The sequence below is a fragment of the Anolis sagrei genome, chromosome 3 (assembly GCF_037176765.1).
Source record: "Anolis sagrei isolate rAnoSag1 chromosome 3, rAnoSag1.mat, whole genome shotgun sequence".
Taxonomy (NCBI): Eukaryota; Metazoa; Chordata; class Lepidosauria; order Squamata; family Dactyloidae; genus Anolis; species Anolis sagrei.
This window is the reverse complement of record NC_090023.1, coordinates 53,047,676-53,061,744: the sequence shown is the minus strand read 5'-3', so window position 1 is coordinate 53,061,744 and position 14,069 is coordinate 53,047,676. Positions and strand designations below refer to the sequence as shown.

Genomic DNA, 14,069 nt, shown 5'->3' with positions numbered 1-14,069 from the left:
ACTCTGTATCTTCAATGTGAAAGACCATGTGAATCTAGAATAGGTCTTCACAGTCACTTACGGACCCACCAGAAAGTCTCTACCCTTGGAAGACAATCATACTTGGCCATGAATGATCGCCTATGATATGACAATTTTGGTCACTCACACTCTTTAAACATTTTAATAGATGTTAGAGAGAAAATAGTCATAGCTTATAAATATCCTTAGATCCATCTTTTATACAGAAGGCCCAATAGCAACGTGGTTCTGAATGTCTGGGGCCAAGTTCCCACTTGTCTGAGAGCTTTAATTTTTCCAAGACAAGAATGATTCAGCCACAGCAGTCCATGAGCTGGTACGATATGGCTAATCCAAAAGACAGTTGCAAAATACCTAATCAGTGTATTGTACAGAACAAGACAACATATTTACACTGATTGCCGCTACACTTCCAGTCTGAATTCAATATGGTGGTGGTGAGATTGAAAGCCTTATATAGCTTGAGATGTTGAAAGCCTTATATAGATTGAGATGTTGATACCTGAAGGAGTGCTTCATCCTGTATCTGCGTGCTAAAGCACTGAGATCGTGCTGGAAATGCCCTTCTATGTCTCCCAGTATACAGTATAGAAGGGCATGGTCAGAGGGCCTTCTTTGCTATGGTGCTCCATGTGTGGAATGCTCTCCTCACTTTGAGGAACGATTAGGACCAATTCTGGTTTAATTCCATTTTAAAGATTTGGGAACTTACTGTAATTTATCTTTTCAAATATGAACGTGTACATGGCTTTAAACTGTTTTAACCTTTTAAGCTATTTTAACCTGTGAAATTATTTAGTATGCTTTTAGTCTGTTTAACTTATTTTTATTACTTTGATGAATCGTGATAGGGTTTAAATGATTTAATTTGATTTTATTTGTATGCCACTTTAAAAGCCCATGATATATGGCCAGATACTTAAAACAATACAAATTAAATATATATGTTTAAGGAAATGATGGGTGAATATTAATTAAACGAATCAGATGATGAGGAAAAACCTTTATTAATTCTTTGGTATATCGGAGAAGGAAGCAAAAGGCAAGAGCACATTTGCTTCGAGAACCTAATTGGACACTGTGCTGAATAACCACATTTGCAATTTAAAGCCTTGAGCTATGATGCAAAACTGAATGATAGTTCCTGCTGTGGCGAGTCTTTCTTCTTCTGGCAAGGCTTTAGAAAATGGGAATCAGACAAGAAAAGAATTCTGTTGTTGAAGAATGGAGGACAGTTCCCACCCTCAGGGTTACCCACCGCTTGAAGCTTAATAGGCAGAGCCAGGTGGATCTATTTTGGTAAGGTTTGTAGTGACACACCTCACAGACTGAACAAGATAAACCTAAAAACTCTGCAATTTGCACCACAGGGAAAAATAACTAACATTATCAGGACTAGACACTAATGTATACATATAATGATCCAGCAGGAAATAAACATTTACAAAGACAGCTAGAAGGATTGCGTGCCATGAAGCTTTATCTACCTACCTATATATAGTTCAGGTATGGGCAAACCCAGGCCCGTGGGCCAGATGTACGCTCTTGCCTCCGGCCCTGCCCACCAGGTAACAGCCCCATCCCCAGCCCTCCAACTCATACGCGTATCAAGCCTCCTGAAAGCCTTGCACAGCTGCATGTCAGGTCACCTCTTCACGGGAGGACATGGCAGGCCATCTTGGCCTCCTGCAAAGAGGAGCACCCTGAAGGCACACATGGCTGTGCAGGGCTCTCCTGAGAGCACAACGCAGCTATGTGTAAAACCCTCTCCCCCTCAGCTCCAACCGCATCAACCACCCGGGTTCCTCTTCCCCCATGCCAAGCTGCTCCTGGCCTCCACCCCTTGCCAACCCGCCTGTCCCTGCCCCTTTTCTAAAAGTTTGTGCTTGCCTGGTACAGCTGATCATCTAGATTACACACCTGTGGCAGGAATTGTGTGGCCCTGAAAATACTGTTGGATTGTAATTTTCAGAAGCTCAAGCCAACAGAGCTCAAGATGAGTATGACTTGGATCTGGAGTAGGAAGGCTACTCAATTCCCATCCCTGTTCGAGACTCTAGAAGAGTGCTTTCCAAATTGGGTGACTTTCCAAAGTGGGATGCACTGGTGGGGCATTGAATAAAAGTGAGGAGGTGGTGGAAGCATAAATAAAGAACAGAATCTTAAAAAACGGTTTGTACATGCTTTATCTTTTGTGTAACACAAAGTGGAAGTCACAGTGATTATTTTATTTTCTACATGAACACACAAAATGCAAGTTATAACCTTCAAGTCCACCGACAGATCCTAACAAGCAAGGGTGGGCAGGCGAGCATGTCATGCACTGTCAGTAAGCACAGCGTGCATCAGCAGGAATATGTGTGTGACTTGTACGATACTATAAAAAGGTGACAAGCATGAAATATAATTCAGATTGTTACTGAACTGTATGACAAGCAGTTAATAATAGTGCAAGAACTATAAGTATTGAAAAAATTTAATTCATGCTGCTGACAAAAATAGAGCAGATCATTAATAAACTGATAGGAGAGCACCAGATTTCTCCTTCTCATTTAGGATTATTTTAATGTTATTCATAATGTTTATTTTAATATTATCCTTCATTATTTTAATTTTGTGTATGCAATGTGAAGTTATTATGGTTGATTTTAATAAATCTATACACATAATAAAAGTGAAAATGTGTGTATGTATGTGGCAGAGGTGAGGTGTCCACTTAAACAGACAGCCTCTCACCTCCACAAACAGGCTATAGTTCCAAGTGCTGAGAAGCCTCCAAAGGCACTCCCTCAACTGGCACTGCAGGTTATAGTGAGAGCAGTGAACATGTAGCCCAATCCCTGTCAATGTCCTCCCCAAACACCAAACACCCAAGGAATGATTTCATTTGGGGACCATTTCATCTTAGATGTTCTGTTTTTTTTAAAAATCCAGAATGGACATCCCAGGGTTCCTTTCTCTCTCTAACTTTGAGTGACTCCACCCACTGCCTCTCACTTAACCCTTTCTTACCCATTCCTATGGCACACAGAAAACAGGAATTGATCAGCAACTGAACAAGAGTTTTGGGAAGAATTCACCATGATGTAGAGAAGCTGTAGTTCACCTAAATCCAGAGAGCACTGTGAACCCAACCAACGATGGATATGGACCACACTTGCCACAGAATGACCCGCCTGCATGGGAGTCGTAGTTCACCCTTCATCCAGAGATATTACCAAATTTCCCAAAACAAAAAATGCCCTTCTCAAGTAACCCAGGGTCCCCAAGCAAGTAATTTTATTATTTCAAGCTTCAAGGTATCGTATTTACAACGACATAATTCTTTAACATGTTGCAAGATGTAGGTAGAGGCACAGGTACATACAAATGTGTAAATTTACCATTATCTTTCTGTTTGTTTGCTCAAGGAGGCTAGATTTCCAGGGGGGTGCTGAGTAATGTTTTCTTTCTGAAAAAGGACGCGGTAGGCCAAATAAGTTTGGGAACCTCTGCTCTAGAAGAATGGGCTGAATTTACTGTATATAAAGTAACTTAATATCCTCCAACTTTTAGTATGTTTACATATCCGTGGGTAAAAGATACACCAGAAATCTTGAGAAATAACGGAGACATTATAGTTCTGGGGGCGGGGGGTGTCTGCCAGAGAACTGCTTATTAGCTCCTGGTTTCTCTCTTATGGCAGGAACCTCCTGGTTGAAGGGAGGCAAAATGCTTGCATGCACACTTAGCACATGCAGAACAAGACCACCACTGAGGTCATGCGTTTCTTTCCTCTTTTTCAGGGCTTCCCATGGAATCAGGAGAAAGGAATCATTGTGTGAGCCCTCTGGCCCCAAACTGCTGAGCATTTACTAGGTCTGGAAGGAAGAGCTAGGTGGCCTGTGTGTGTGTCCTTAACATTTCCGTGATCTTTCGTTCTCTGCAGGCTGTAGAGCCAACCCTTTCATGGTTCTTTCTACTGATCCTCCCTTGAAAGGGATGATAAAAAGAGAGAAGCCTAACTAAAACTGATAAAGAGTGCTTTATCAGTTTGGATGGTTTTAAAAGAAAATGTTCAGCAAGGTCCTATGGAGCTTTGCTGGAGGCTTAGTTAACTGGCTGTAAGGAAGGATAGAGAGTGGACCTTCCTCCAAAAGAGCCTCATTCAGCAAGCTGACCTTTCTTGATGCGAAAAGGGTTAGCTGAAGAGTAGGGACAATATGTACTCTGGTATCCTTCAAATAAATGTATTTCACCACCAGAAGCCTTTCTCTCATTTATTTGAGTTGAAGCACATGGAACTGCTGGCCTTCAGCCATTGCTTACTACAGTCATGCCTTGCGGTTACCTAAATGAAATAGGCTGAATTCACAATTTGCTTCTTTTGTAGAGGAAGCTTTTCTGCTCCCTCCGATTCTACAATTCTATTAAATGCTACTATGAAAATTATATGTAATCTCAATCAAAGCTACTTTTTGATTAATAGAAAATTTTCAAACCCTTAGATATCTTTATTTAGAGAAAATCAGTATTATTATGGCAAAGAAACAAAGAAACTAAACTCTAAAAAATATAACAACTCTAAAATATAAAAACTCTAAAATTAAAACAGTAAATAAAGAACAACACTCAAACACAGGGGAACTCCAGACAAGCAACAATCAGGAACAGCTAATAGGGCTGGGCGGTTTCGTTCGTTAATTTCGTAATTCGTTATTAATTCGTTATTTTTTTGATAATGAAGCGATATTGAACCATTCAGGAGCAACTAAAAAACGAAACGAATTTTTCCAATTCGTTTCGTAATTGTTTCAAAATTGTTTCGTTATTATTTCGTTATTATTTCCGTATGTCTGGTGCAAGTTTTATAGTCGTTGTTTGTTTTATTGTTTTTTTTTTTAAAAAAATTATCACACCAACAGTCAACAACAGAGGGAGAGGGAAGCTTCAGAAGTTCCCCTGTCCCATTTGGAGGGTTTTTTAGCGTATTGCGCAATCGTGTCCGCCATTAACGAATCGATTCGTTATTGTTTCAAAATTGTTTCGTAATTTCCGAAATTTCGTAAATATCGAACTTTTTAAAAGAAAAATTTCGGAATTCTTTTAAATAACGAAACGCAAAAAACCCCTAAAAACGAATCGAATTTAGAAACAATTTTTTCCGTGGTTGGACAGCCCTAACAGCTAATCACCTCTCAAGAAAGGATTCCCCCAGGCAGTAACAAGCCACACCTAAAAACTGTCAGACAATCAAATGCTAATCAAGGTGGCCAATTAAAACATTCACACCTAGCTCCAATAGACAAGAGTTCTTTCTCCCACCCTGGACATTCCACAGATATATAAACCCCATTTTCCTAGTTTCCAACAACCTCACAACCTCTGAGGATGCCTGCCATAGAGGCAGGTGAAACGCCAAGAGAATGCTTCTAGAACAGGGCCATATAGTCCGAAAAACCTACAATAACGCAGTGAATCCGGCCATGAAAGTCTTTGACAATACAAAGAAACAAAAGCCCATGGACTAAAATGACCCTGCTATTTTAGGCAGCTCCTCTAGACACAACTATTCAAACTCACCGAGCCATACCAAGTACAGAGTTTCTCAATCACGGAGCCTTCCATGTTTTGTGTTTATTCCACTTCTTTGACTAACTGGTTCCCTTACTGAGAAAAGCAGAGCACTTTTGCATAATATTCTGGGTAGAATTTGACCTGTACTACCAAATAGGAAGAATGCTCTTGGACAGAAAAGACGTTGACAAACTGCACAGGGCAAGGAAATGAGAAAACTGGCAGAAATAATATATCCAATGCCTGGATGTTGCATTGTGATAGAAATCAAAAAGCCTTTAACAAAACTCCATGCACCATGCTTCATTGACAAGTCATAATTGCCGTGCCATGGTTTCTATATATTATTTTATCAAATTGGCTGACAAACTGAATCCTATTTAGCACTGAGGATAATTTCAAGACCTAGAATCGATCTTGAAATAATCCCTCACAAAATAACCATTCTTAGGGCTCCTGGGGATTGAGAAAAGGATTGTGCTCCTCAGCTACCTCTTTCCTCCACTGGTGTCATCCCTGTCAATTAGATGTCTTTGCAGCATCTAGAAACAAAAGTTACTGGTCCCATTATTATAGCTGGCTGTATTTTATATACCTACTAATTTTGTGTTTCTCTAGTTATTTTGAGCACAGATATCTGCTTGGCATACATATTGTAGGGCAGCACGATATGAATTAAACATCTTCAGGTAACAAGCAGTAATGCAGTAAGCAGCCGACCCATAGAACTTCTTAAATGAATTGATCCTGAAGTTGAGTTAGCTCGGAAAATTGTTCTCCGGGACATGGATCTGATTATAGCTTCTCTTGAGAGTATTTGCCCTTCACTAACCCACAGCATCTAGTCATTTTGCTATTTACTACAGTTACACTCAACATACCTGTTCACCAACCCATAGTTTTCAGAGCTATTTAAGGCAAAGACTAACATGTCTTTGCCTTAAATACAGTCCATATCGATGTATTGTCGAAGGCTTTCATGGCCGGAATTGCTGGGTTGTTGTAGGTTTTTCAGGCTGTATGGCCATGTTCTAAAACAGGGGTCCTCAAACTTAGGCCTGAGGCCCGGATGCGGCCCTCCAAGGTCATTTACCTGGCCCTCACTCAGGGTCAACCTAAGTTGATGTGAGGGCAATCTGGCTGTGACATCTGTCACTCCATTGATTGCCAGGGTTGATTCGGCTGATCTGGCTGGCTAGGCAGGTGTTCCCTTCCTCCCTCACCACTCCAAGGTCATTTACCCGGCCCTCACTCAGGGTCAACCTAAGTCTGAAATTACTTGAAAGCACACAACCTCAACTCTCCTATCTCATCAGCCAAGAGCAGCCCCACACTTTCCACTGAAATACTAATAAGTTTATATATGTTAAAACTGTTCTTCATTTCAATTCTTAGATTGTTTTTAAGTGTTTTTTGCACTATAAATAAGATATGTGCCATGTACATAGGAATTCATTCATGCTTTTTTCAAACTATAATCCGGCCCTCCAACAGTTTGAGGGACTGTGACCTGGCCCTCTGTTTAAAAAGTTTGAGGACCCCTGTTCTAGAACATGGCCAGACAGCCAGAAAAACCTACAACAACACAGTCCATATCATTCACATAGGGGTTAATTTTAGTGTTACATGGAATACCACTTTTAGCCAATTTTCCTTCAGTACCCACATTTTTAGTATTGCAGTAATTGAAATTTTCAGGGGGGGGGGGGGGAAAGCTCAATAAGGACACACAATTAAGGCATCCAGACAAAAGGGGCAGATGAAGTTGCCAAGGGAATGCCAACACAACAATGAGAAAAAATCCTACGTTTGAGCTATTTTCAATATCTGCCTGTCTGTCTTCATCTCTCTTTGCGGAGCTGTGAATTTGGGAACTGAAGGAAAATTTAATTTTGGAAAACAGAACTGTTATGTGGAAGCAATTATTAAAGACTGAGTGCTAACTCACACACACACACAGTATATGCAAAATCTATGCTCCTAGAGCAGTGGTTCCCAACTTGTGGTCCATGGACCACCAGTGGTCTGCAAAAACTAAAATATGGTCCATGGCCTCACTGTTACTACACCGTTGCAACACCCCTTGAACCACGCCCCCTTCCTTGTGGCCATGTGCCTGTGGCAAGGAGGCTAGAGAAAATAGTTAGGGGGTTTCTTGGGTCTCGCACCCCGCTTTTTTTTCATCTTCAGTTCCCTCCCCTTCTTCTTCTTCTTTTTTTTACATGAGCATTAACAAAATCCACAAATAATAACACAGCCCAAAAGAAATCTTGTTGTCTTTGTTTTTAGGCTTGTTCTTGGGTTTTTTGATGCTGATTCAGAAAATTGTACTGGCTAGACCACATCAGCTCTAGATTATTAAATATGGTTTTCTGTGGACGAGCAGGTGGTGACTACTGGATGGCATATGATCTGTATCAGCAACTAGAGCGGATGTGGTCTATCCAATGCAATTTTCTGAATCAGCAACCCAAATAACCAAACTGAACCTAAAGTTGACTAAAAACTGATTCGTAACCCTTTTAGTACTAATGTTGGAGAGTGGTCTCTAGTCAAAGTGGTCCCTGGTTTAAAAAAGATTGGGAATCACTATCCTAGAGCCTAGTATGTATGTTTATTTCAAGCAGGGGGTTTCAACCAGGGTTTCCTAGGACACTAGGGTTCTATGAGAGGTTGTTAGAGGCTCTGTTAGAGGTTGACACTGAAGAAGACCTGTTATTTTGAGCCGTAAGCATAATAATTTGTATGAAGGAGTTCCTTGAGACCTGAAAATTATTTCAACAGTTCGTCCAGGATAGAAGGATTGAGAAAAGCTGATTTGGAGTATAATGTAGGATGTCTGTATGTCAGACAGGATATTAAAAATAAACTTATCAGCTAGTTTCTGGGCATAAAGTCATTCAACTTAAAATAAATTGGTAAGATGGGGAAAATGGCCAATGCAGAAATATTAAACAAATGACCAACACACAATAAAACAATTAAAGAGGTGCACTGCATTTGTATGAAAAGGTTACACTTATATGATGGTTGATGCAATCTGCTGCTCTCATTTGTTGGCAGCCAGCCAAAATGGGTGGATAGACACATTCTCAATGAAGGGAAGATCGTTCCTGATGTTAATGGAGATTAGTTAGATCTGCCTCTGATTGAACAAATAGAGGCTGGAGCTCCCAACTTCCCAATGCCAGATTGTTTATATAGTTTCTAATTCAAATAATGCAGTCTAATTATAAATACAATGGGCTATAGTGGCTTTATAAACTTTATGTACCATATAATATATCTATTACATATGGAAGATGTCATAATTAATTTCAATGTCTGTTTGTTTAAATACAGAAGACACATAAAGGTTCAGTTCCTTGCAGCTATTTAGTGAATAATGCTAAGATACAAAGAAAATATTCATAAAGATGCTCACAGAATGTAAGCAATACGATGTCTTACATGTAATATAATGGCTAGGCCATGTGCCTTGATAATACAAAAGTCATGTTCTTCCCCTGGGGGAGTGTACATAACTACATTTACTATGTTTTATTTTAATAAAACAGTATAAAACAACAATAGAGCCTTTTCATTATCCCATGTTAAAGGCCTGAGATTCCAATACTAAGAGTACTTAAGAGGAGTGCTGATGGTAAATTTGCTTGTTTGGGTAATACTACTGGCCATGAGTTGGGAACTCAGGCAAACAGATAAAGTACTAGTATTTTGAGCTACCAGAATTAAAAAAAACTCTAAAATCAAAACAGTAAATAAGGAACACTCAAAAACAGGGGAATTTCAGACAAGAAACAATCATGGCCAGCTAATCACCTCCCAACAAAGGATTCCCCCAGGCAGTAAGAAGCCAGACCTTGAAATCGCCAGGCCATTAAATGCTAATCAAGGCAGCCAACTGAAACATTCACATCTGCCTCAAACAGGCAAGAGTTCTTTCCTCCCACCCTGGACATTCCATAGATATATAAACCCCACTTGCCTAGTTTTCAACAGACCTCCCAACCTCTGAGGATGCCCGCCATAGATGCAGGTGAAACGTCAGGAGAAAATGCTTCTTGAACATGGCCATACAGCCCGGAAAACTCACAACAACCCAGCGATTCCAGCCATGAAAGCCTTCGACAATACATTGTGTTTTGATCCTTTGGGATTTCAAATAAATAAATAAATAAGTTTATCCACAGGTTGAGGAATTATGAGTACCCAACTAACAGTTATTTTTGTTCATGGCACCAAATTCATAGCACTGAATATTTGCCATACATGTTGGAAACCAGACAGACCTTTGGGGAGATAGGGCAGTCTATAAACAAACAAACAAACAAACAAACAATAAATTTGTTGCACATGGATTCCCAAGAATAATCCCTATGGAATTTAACAGCAGTCTTTATCAGCGATCAAAATATTTAATGTTGCTATTGTTTGCCTGAAGTGAGTTTACTGTCCTTGTCTGAGACCTTCAAATGTGTCTGGTTTAACATGCAGCACTAGTCATGTCCTGAAATGCCCTGAAAATTAAGCGCCTCAAAACAGAGGTATATCAGTTACTTCAGACAAAATCCACTTCTACAGAAATATGCAAGAAAAATGGGATGCAGCAAATTACATGATGTTTTGCATTTATCCTGTGAAAAATATTCTCTAGATGGAAAACTTGTAAGTTTGAAGCAGATTTCAGGTTTCAAGTTTACAGAAAAAAGACAGTAACATTTTTTGATGAAGGGAATTGGCCAGTAGAAGTATTTCCCTTGAAACAAAATAAAGGAAGCAAAGGTTACAGCAAAGTGGTAACATCCTGAGTTGCATGTAAATACAGTAGGTTTCCATCCATGGTTCTTTCCAAATCTTAATCTAGCTCACCTATGGAAATTTAAGTGCACTAATGCAAGCATGATTTGTAGCAATCTGACACAAGCACAAATCATCTAACTGAATTCCTTGCCAGGGGTCATATAGAAATATCTCAGCTCAACAATCTGTCACACCACCGTTTGTCATGTGCTCAGTCCTTCAAGTTGGTCTACTGCCCTTGTCTGAGCCCCTCAAATGTGTCTGCTGAAGCATGCAGCACTGGCCATGTCCTGAAATATCTTGTAGCAGGGCTAGGTTATCAATGAAGAACAGAAAAGAATGGAAGTGCATCTTTAAACAAAGTATTTATTATTTCTTACCCTAACTACCCCAAATCTATTTGTTGACTAGGAACAATCTATTCTTAACTTTGGTTCCTTCAAACATTCATGGAGAAGTCCTTCTTGAGGTGGCTGATCCCATACTAAAGGTATAATAATAATAATAATAATCATCATCATCATCATCATCATCATCATCATCATCATCTATCACTTGTGGCCAAGTATGATTGTCTTCCAAAGCTTGGGTTCTCACTGAACACTGAGAAAACTAAAGTGCTCTACCAGCAGGTCCCAACTAATCCCTCTGCAATGCCAGAAATAAAGCTTAACGGTGTAACTCTAGAAAATGTTGACCATTTCTGCTCCTTAGGGAGCCACCTCTCCACAAAAGTTGACATTGACACTAAAATACACCACTATCTGAGCTCTGTGAATGCAACGTTTTTTTCAAATGAAGCAGAGAGTGTTTGAAGATTGAGACATCCATAGGGATAACATATGCATGTTTATAAAGCTATTGTCCTTCCAACTTTATTGAATGCCTGCAAAACATGGACCATCTACAAACATCACTCTTAACTTCTGGAATAATTTCATCAGCTTTACCTTTGAAAAATCCTGCAAATCTCTTGGGAAGATAGGTGGACAAATATCAGCATCCTGGAAGAAGCCAAAACCAGCAGCACTGAAGTGGTTGTTCTCTGCCATTAACTTCACTGGACTGACCACATTGTCCAAATGCCTGACCACTGTCTCCCAGAGCAGCTACTTTACTCTCAGCTCAAGAATGGAAAATGGAATGTCAGTAGACAGCAAAATAAATTTAAATATGATCTTAAAGATAGCCCAAAAATGTGAAATAAACACCAAGAACTGGGAAGCCCTGGCACTTGAATGTTCTAACTGGAGCTCTGTGGATTTTGAAAAGGGACAAATTGAGGGTGAAAGGGAGAAATGTGCCAAGAGGAAGGCGCATCAAGTAAACCCTTGCTGAGATTTCCTTCCATTTGGAAATGTCTGTTCTCACAACGAAAGACCATACGGATCCAGAATAGTTCTCTACTGTCACTTACAGAGCCACCATCAAGGCTCTGCCCTTGGAAGACGATGATTGAATTACAACATAAGGAATACGCCCAACATGAAAGCAAGACATTCTAACTGGAATTTATTCTGTTTCTTCTTCTTTGCGTCAGAAATCTCATTCCAGTCTAATGCTAAACTACAGTGACAACAATTCAATAGGGTTGGGCAATTATAAAATCTTGGAGAGCTGTGTTAGCTCCCCAGAAACTTTGCATTAGGTTTTTAAAAAAATCAAAACAACACCCTTCAAAATCTCACTAGAGATGCTTTCTTACCATGTTTCTGCCTTCCTAGTGTCATTTGGGTCTAGCACAATGGTTCTCAACTTGTGGGTCCCCAGGTGTTTTGGCCTACACTCCCAGAAATCCAAGCCAGTTTACCAGCTGTTAGGATTTCTGGGAGTTGAAGTCAAAAACATCTGGGGACCCACAGGTTGAGAACCAGTGGTCTAGGAGAAGAGTTGTAGCAACAGGATGAAATTTCGTGTTCACAATCTGTTTTAGAGAAATGTTTCTCCTTAGCCTAAAATGCTCTGAAGAGCATCAAATGTGTGATAAAAATGCTTCCATTACCCCAGAAGACATTTAGGGGGAAAATCGGACCACTAGAAGAGCCTGCAGACAGCATACAGTCCCCGGCTTTCACACTGTGCACCTGCGCATCAATTTTGCTATCATCTTTCTTCTGACATGTTTACAAGATCAGAAATGTTCAATTATCTCTTAATTGATTGTTTCTATATATATCAGAACCTAGTCATTAATTATGTCAAAAATCAATCAAATTAAGATCAAGGCTTAACTATACTTCAAAGTCGAAAGTGAGCAACTGTGGAACTTTAGATGTTCTTGGGGTACCTCTTCTTTCAGGTTCGCACAATACAATGAAGTCCGATGTAATCAAGACATAGATTGCACCCCAAAAAGAGAAGACAGCATTGTTGCGTATCTTTAAGTGAGAAAAATAATACAACTTGAAGCTGTAGATTATGAACCTAGTGTGTTTCCCTAAACCACAGTTAACACTTAATATTGTAATAACAAGCTAACCAACTAACTGAAAAATGAAGTCAGAGACTGCGATCTCCAAGAGGATAAACCTCTAGAGGGAAGACTATGAGCCTGAAAGTTTGTGTACATAATGCTAAATCATAATTAAGTATTTCATTCAATCCAGCCACTATGTCTGTGATCCTGGACATGATATAACTTTAGCATAAATGAATTCTTGATTATTGTTGTCCAATTATTTCTGTTCATTACCAGCTGTTGAATCTGGGATGTGAAGATGAAGCTTCTGCTTGCTTTTTTAAAACACTTTATCGCTTTTAATGATGAATTTATTTATGTAATGGTTTCTCTTTACAGACACTCCTGCATGTATTACATAATCAAAGGTCAGGAAAGAGCAAGAGAATCCATATTCAAAATATGAAAGAAGAAAACATTTTGATAAATAAAACCATAAAAACAACCAAAGGACAATAATAACATAATTTAGATATGTATGAGACTGGCTTGAGAGATGCAAATGAACCAATCCATAAATATTATCCTGCTGATATCTGATAGAACTCATTAAATAAACAGAATTACTGACCAATTTTGGAATTTAGTTATAAAATGGTGCCTAATCTTTTTTAGATTCTTTTACGAACGTTCTCCTAAATCTTTAATGAACAAGCCTTGATTTGGGTCCAGCCTATGTTCGCAATCGCATCTTTCCCTACGAACTGGCACAAGCACTAAGATCTGCTGGGGAGGCCTTTCTCTCGCTCCCACCTCTGTCTCAAGTGCAGTTGATGGGCATGAGGGAGAGGGCCTTCTTGGTGGTGGCCCCCTGGCTCTGGAACTCTCTCCCTAGGGAGATTAGATAAGCGCCCACCCTGCCCACAACCTAAAAACATGGTTGTTCCAATGTGCTTTTGATTAATTGGTTCACTAAATGAATTGACCTGTCTAACCCTAATTCCTAGCCCTCCTAGCCATAACCCATTCTCAACTCTTACACTTTACTATTGTCCCTGCCTTGGAGTTGTACTGTATTAATTTGACTTGGTCCTTTCAGCCTTCATTTGTCATCTACCTCTCGCACTTTACCATCAGCCCTACTTTGGGCAGTTGTATTGCACAAGCCTTCCCTTGCCCTGAACTTGGGAACGTCTACTGGTTGTTGTATGATAAATTATGTTTTTAATTATGTGTTATGATGTTTGTATATGTGTTTTATTTTGTATATTTTAACTCTGTCTGATCGGGC

General features: G+C 39.6%; 1 protein-coding gene across 3 annotated transcripts in view; it reads right to left on the bottom strand.

Annotated features, from left to right (window-relative positions):
• The window catches only part of IGSF3 (immunoglobulin superfamily member 3), a 162,042-nt gene that overhangs the window by 29,367 nt on the left and 118,606 nt on the right, over positions 1-14,069 (bottom strand). The gene's annotated exons all lie outside the window — the stretch shown is intronic.